Source organism: Apis mellifera, linkage group LG10, assembly GCF_003254395.2.
Source record: "Apis mellifera strain DH4 linkage group LG10, Amel_HAv3.1, whole genome shotgun sequence".
Lineage (NCBI taxonomy): Eukaryota > Metazoa > Arthropoda > Insecta > Hymenoptera > Apidae > Apis > Apis mellifera.
This window is the reverse complement of record NC_037647.1, coordinates 5,417,890-5,424,638: the sequence shown is the minus strand read 5'-3', so window position 1 is coordinate 5,424,638 and position 6,749 is coordinate 5,417,890. Positions and strand designations below refer to the sequence as shown.

Genomic DNA, 6,749 nt, shown 5'->3' with positions numbered 1-6,749 from the left:
TGCAATAAATAAAATTTATTTACTTTATCACATTAATTATTACTCGTGCAATAATTTAATTTCATCCTTCATCAAATTTCGATAATAATAATTCAACCACTGTATCACCACTCTCAAACTCCATATATATTCAATCTCTCGTTCCCGCCAAACTCACGTTTTAAAAACTCCACTCTCTTCATCGCTTCGAATTTATCGTAAGAGAGAGAAAAAGAGGAAAAAAATAAAAAAATTTAACGTTTTAACGTTTCGAAACGAAGGGGAATTTAATTCAGAAGTAAATTTGACCGCGTTAAACCCTCCATCGAGCAGGAACCGCAAGCAGAATCGCATCCCCTCGCGATGCCGGCACGAACAGGTGTCCGCGGTCTGTGTGTCGTCGCGTTGGTGGGCCGTCCGTGGCTCGACGCAAGCGCACGCATTCGAAAACCTAACCTATAACAGTAGGATCTCGACCAGGGTGGTTGGGGGTGATGCATGCCGGCTGAAAGAAGGGGCGCCGAGAGGAATGAGGGCCAGTGGGCTAGTAGTATCCGCGATAACGTCGTCTCAGTAGATCGTCGGCCGTCGCGCGGCTCCTCTCGCCTCTTCACGAGGAAGCCAGAAGCTCGTGAACCGGAAGTACGGCTGGGGTAGCCGCGAGTCACGTGTTTCGCGCGCGACACGTCTCGCGTGGACTTGGTGTAGTTGTAAGTCTGTTCTGTTGAGTGTTGTTGCAGTGTTGTTTTTGCTTTGAAATTCGATGTGTTTGTGCGTGCTGAGTATGTGAGTTGTGGTGTTGTCGTGTGGTTCATTTGTGTGTGATGAGAATTCGAATATAACGAAGATTGAAATTAAAGAAGGAAGGTTTTTTTTTCTGGAAAAGTTGTAAGTGGTGAGATGCCAGGAGGAATTGTGTCCATCGGCGTGGTTGCCTTTTAATTAATCGAAGATCGGAGAAGGTGAATCCGCGTAAATTAAATTCCAATTGGACGGAGGAAGGAGAGAGAGTTTGAAAATTGGCCTGTGATAAAAATTTGGTTCTCTTGAGGGGATTCAAGATTGCGAGGTTTTGATCGAAGGGAAGATCCACGCTTTTTGATCTTGACTTTTGTCTGGAGATTAATTATCGCTTGTTGGGAGAGAAGTGAGGGAAGGGATGAATGTTGGAGAGAAAAGATTCAGTTTTTTTTTTTTTTTTTAAGAGAACTATTCTTTGGCACTAAAGTTGAATCGTGAGTGGATTATTAAATAATGGATTTTTTACGTGCCAAGAGGGAAAGTTTTTTTTTGGAAATTTTATCGTTTAATGAAATTTCATTTTTCCAATGGGAAGATTATTTTTGATCAAATTTTTTTCTTTAAGAGAAAAAAGTTTGTTTTTTAGAAAATATGAAAACAGTTATCTTTTTTTTCTATTAATTAACTAAATAAACATATATTTAAGTATATTATTTGATTATTTTTAGAGGTAATTTTTAAAAAGAAAATATTTATATACAAAAAATAATAGAAAAAATTATTGAAAATGAAATAGAAAATGGAAAAAGTAGTATAGTAATTTAATAGTAAATTAAAATAACATTAATTATTTTAACAAAAGATTTCTCGTCTTACAATATTTTTATGTTAATGAAAATTTTTTTTTAAAAAGAATCTAATAACTTGAATATATTCATATACCTAAGTACGATTAAAATAGAAACAAGTGGGTTAAATGGAAAACTGTCAGCGTAGTTTACACATGAGACTTATAATTTAATTAGGGTTTAATCTACATTTCACTTACTTTTCTGAAAATGTCAGAAACTATTTAATCTTTTAGAAGATGAAGATATGCAACTTCATGCTTGAAATTTAGTAATTGGAAGGCAAGTACTTTACGTAATTCTAAATTTGCGGAAGAACAAATTTTAGGAGTAAATTTTAGTAATAATTTCCCAAGAAATTTAGTTCCAAGTCGTAATTATTTTAAGTAGAAGTTAAATTAGATGGTAATTGCTGTCAAATTTTGGTTACAACAGTGTTACAATATTAAACGAGTAAAAATTATTATTTCAAATTGATCTACATAAATATTTTAAAAATTTTAAATAAAAAGTATATATTTATACGTGTATTTAATTTTCCGAATTCATTAACGAGAATTATTGTTGAAATTATATTTGATTAAAATTTAAATAATAATTTTAATTACTAAATAATTCTGAATCAAATATATATAGTGTATGAACTTTAATAGACAGAATTTAACAAATTTCAAAATGAATAAATTTTAATGTTAATTATAGTATTGCACATTACATTTACAATTTATTTTTTCGAGAATAAAATTTCAAAATTTCATTCAACGGATTTGATTAAAACTTCGATTGTTCAAATTTCTTTTAATATTAATTAATCGAGCTTCCTTTTTATACTTACATCATTCATTGAGAATCGAATTTAATCCATTAATATTCAAATTTATTCTCAACATACACTTTTCACCGTTATAACTTAATAATATTAAAGAAAAAAAAATCAATAATAATAATAACAATAAGTTTTCCAATTTTCACATCTTTTCAAAATCTATTTCATTTAATCCAATTCTTCGCGAATCTCCATAATTTGATCCTCGATTCTTCTATTAATAAATCGTCAAACATTTGTAATCATCGTTTGCTCACGTTAACGAAGGCTTTCCATTTCCGGTTTTCCACGAGCACCACTGTTACGATTTAATTTGAATTTCCCTGCGGCGAACCGATTGCACTATACATATCTGTCTCGAGCGAAGACTTTAGTTTTTCGTCCTGCTCCTCGTGAATATTCAAATTCCACAGTGGCCGCTAATAAATTAATCCGACTGAGTGGCTCCTCGTTCCTCCCAACCCGGATCATATAATTGAACTCGTTTTATTTTCATCTGTAACGCAAAACCGTGTGAGAAAATTGCTTCAATGCGCGTTATATCCCCACAAGGGTAATAACAATCATCGATTTCGTTTTTTTTTTCGGTGTGTTTTTTTGGTACATAAGTAAACAGTGACAATTTTTTCAAATTATAATATTAGATTCGAAAAATTGTTGTATTAATCGTCATATATTAGATGTTCTTTCTTTTGAAAATTATTTTAATAACAAATTTTGCTTTGAAATATTATTGGTTTAATTTGTGGTTTTATTGAAATCTAAAGCAAATATAAACTTTTGATAAATGATAAATTTGATTTAATTTTTTTGGTCGATTGAATTTTATGTAATAAGTTAGAAAAATTTTGGAATAGGAATAAATTAGATTTGAATATTCATTTAACATTTAAATACGTAAATGAGTTTGAATTCTTTCGATAATTGCAACGTGTAAAATCAATTGGAGAACCTTTAATTAAAATTAGCTTGGTTCTCTGTAATTGTTCCAAGATTGCTTCTTATTTTCAAACAGCTATTCAAATAGGAGTATTCTCCAGTTAGATGCGTGTTCTCCAAATGCATGGAAATAACACGAGAGATCTGGACTGTAAGGTGGATGTATCTATTGTTTCCACTGAATTTCCTGTAACAACTTTTGTGTCACATAGCAGAATGTGGTCGAGCATTGTTGAACATTAGAACAGAATCACTTTTCTACTGGGATTTCCAGGTCGTTTATTTTCTATGGTTGTTCCCAGACATTTTCGTGTTCCATAATAAGCAAATTCATGATCTTGACCGAATTGGAATATTAACTTTCCTAATGAAGAGTTATTTAAAATAACTTGATTTTCCTTTCTATTATTTTATGGAGAATTTTGTCATCTTTATCGATACTTATTTCAATTAAACAGAAAATATTTTAAAATAATATTTTATTGTGATTTATAATGTTAAATGAAATAATATTTGCCTATTGAAATTTTCTTCAGTTGTATTAAGAAATGATAAAATATAAAAATTAGAAATAAAAAAAAAATAAATATTTGAGGTTATTTTATTATTAATGGTATTAGTACGTGAATATGTGCAATCTACTATAGAATATGGGAATAAATTATTGGTAACTTCAATCAGTACTGTTAATTTGCTGATGCATTCGAATTTCTCCAATTGAATGCATCAGCAAATTATTAGAAGCAAGAGCGCACTAATTACCCTTTCCCTTTAGTTTGTACATATGCGATTTAGGTATTCTGATCCACCAATCAAAGATAATAATTCATTTCTTTATCCATGGAAAATTTTATTAGGCAAATTTTTATCATATATTATTACATATATTTTTACCATATTAATGGAAAGAAAAATTAAGTTAACGAATAGGATAGGATTGTTAGAAATATAGTATTTTTATTTATCTTTTAAAGTTATGTATATTAATAAACGGTTTCGTTTCGAAAGCATAGTTTCAATAAAAAAAATAATAATTTAGATAGGGATTTTTATGCATTTGTGGGGAATTTTTATTTACAAAAAACAACAGGATATACAAATTTGCAAAAATATATATAATATTTATCACTTGCTTAATTCTTTGCTATAAATTGCAATCATAAATAATTTCATTTTAGAAATTTGTAATTAAAACTTCCAAAAGAACATTATTTATGGGATATTCTACATTATCTGTAGAATACTTGAAAGAAAAATAAAAAAAAAACATCCTCTTTACACTAATTGATTTTCAATTGAAATGTAATATTCAACACAAATATAGTATGTTTTATTATATATATTTTTTGAAACTCAATAGAGTTAATTTTCAGTCATAATTCATATAATTATCAAATTTTTAAATTGTAGGAATATATGTATATTGATTTTTAATTCGTGAAATAGTAGATTCAAGTGAAAATTGTATCTAATAGAAAAATAGAAGAATTAAAAAAATTCTATTTTCAATTAATTCATAATCGTCTATTCTTCCACGTGTTCTTATTATAGATTCTTTCTTTTATTGTTTCTCTAATTCTTATATCCTATTCATCAATTCCTAAAAGATCTACAGATCTTCATGAATGCATGACAATACCATATACTTTCAAATCCAAGACTCTTTATCGTTTCAAACTTATCAATGTGCAACAAGGAAATATTTTTGTTTCTCGTCCAAAACATTCCTTAAATGTTAAGACAAACCCTTCCTGATACAATTTACGTCCACAATTCATGATCCTAATATTACCTTAATCCCTGCCACATTTATTATTCACCTATCTATCTATCTATTCAACGCTTTGTTCGCAAATAAACTGTTCATCCGCTCGACAAATTTCATCACCGCCTCACTATCATTTCGAGATTACGTTTAATGTCAGTTACTCACATCTGCTTTCAACTCGGCTTATGCGATTAATTTCGTATAAAGCCAACGTCTCGATACATCGCGAGCAAGGATAATCGAAGGATTTACGACTCGGCGAAATTCGAAACTGGGAATTATCGTACGCAACACCGATCATCCCTTAACCCCCTCCGAGTCTTTATAGACCGGTTCATATTTCGCGGGATCGATAATTTTGGCACTGTTCTCACTTCGTGCCAATTGTTATTAAGAGTAACGTCGACGTCGAGCGAGAGAATTTTCATTGAGAGGGAATTGTATAGTAGTTACAATTCTTTGTAAAAAAGAAAAAAATATTCAGGAGCAAAATGTATTACTCGATCGTTTTTTAAAATAAAATGACACTTTTTTGTTAGAATTGAATCGAATAAATGAATTTGAATTATTTTTCTTTTGGAAATTGTTTAAAAAAATTAGTTAATTAAGTGTAAAAAAAAAAGGAAAAATTGTAATAGATTGAAAGAAAGGAAAATTTTAAAATTATTCGTACATTGGTATATATTTTTGATTTTTATATCTGGAATAAATATACGTAAAGTAAGTAAAATGTTTTACAGTATATTAACGTCATTAGAAAGGAAAAAAATTATTGATAAATCGTTCTTTAAATGCATATGATAATAACATAGTAATAAACATATGCGGCATGTGCAGTTTATGGTTTATATGTAGATATATAGGTCTTACAGTGGATCTCATGTCCATAATAAATATTAATCCAGATTGAAGAAAGTAAAAAGAGAGAGAAAAAGAAAGCAGATGCAGAGGATTGAGATGTTCGAAAAAGAAAACGATAACTGCATACGAAGTTTTGATCAGATTTTTCTTGGAATCTATATTTTGTCGGAATACGAATTAAGCAATCGACCTCATGTTTTATACAGAATATTCCATTTAAGTCAATCCTCGTGAATATCTCCAAAGTTGATGGTTTTAAAAATAAGAATTGAACGATTTCGAAGAATAATTTGACAATTTAACGACGTAATTAAATTATATCAATTTAGATATTTAACGACGTAATTAAATTATATCAATTTAGATATAATCTTATTTTAAAACTCTTCAAATAGTTTCAACAGAATAAAAACTTCGTCTTTTAAGTACTCTTAAATTTTTTTTTTATTTTAGCAATATATACTTGTAATAATAAAGACACGCGTATTTCTTTTTTCTTTTTTTTTAATGAAATTTTTATCGATTCGAACATTTCTAGTTTTTCATTTCCTTCTCCTCCTTTATTTTATTCTCTCGAAATTATCGACGATCGATGGTCTCGTGAAAATTAGGTTTCTTCTGGCGCTTGTCTCTACCCTTTACGAGGTAATCGAATTCCGCGAAGGGAGCAAAAGCAGTGCTCACCTTTAATGTCGTTTCATTGGCCATAAGATGCGGAAGGAATACGTATGCTCGCTGTACATTTTTCAAAGAGGATTTCTCCCTTATCTTCGGGCACATTTCGATT

The 6,749-nt window shown here is 29.7% G+C and overlaps 1 protein-coding gene across 2 annotated transcripts in view; it reads left to right on the top strand.

Moving 5' to 3' along the window:
* The first annotated feature begins 480 nt into the window (after positions 1 to 480).
* 5-HT2beta (serotonin receptor) overlaps positions 481 to 6,749 on the top strand; it is a 119,405-nt gene continuing 113,136 nt past the window's right edge. Inside the window, exon 1 of one of the 2 annotated variants that reach the window (XM_026443085.1) lies at positions 481 to 941. The gene's annotated coding sequence lies outside the window, so the exon portion shown is untranslated. The remainder of the gene's footprint in view (positions 942 to 6,749) is intronic. The other variant, XM_026443084.1, reaches the window with a different exon arrangement.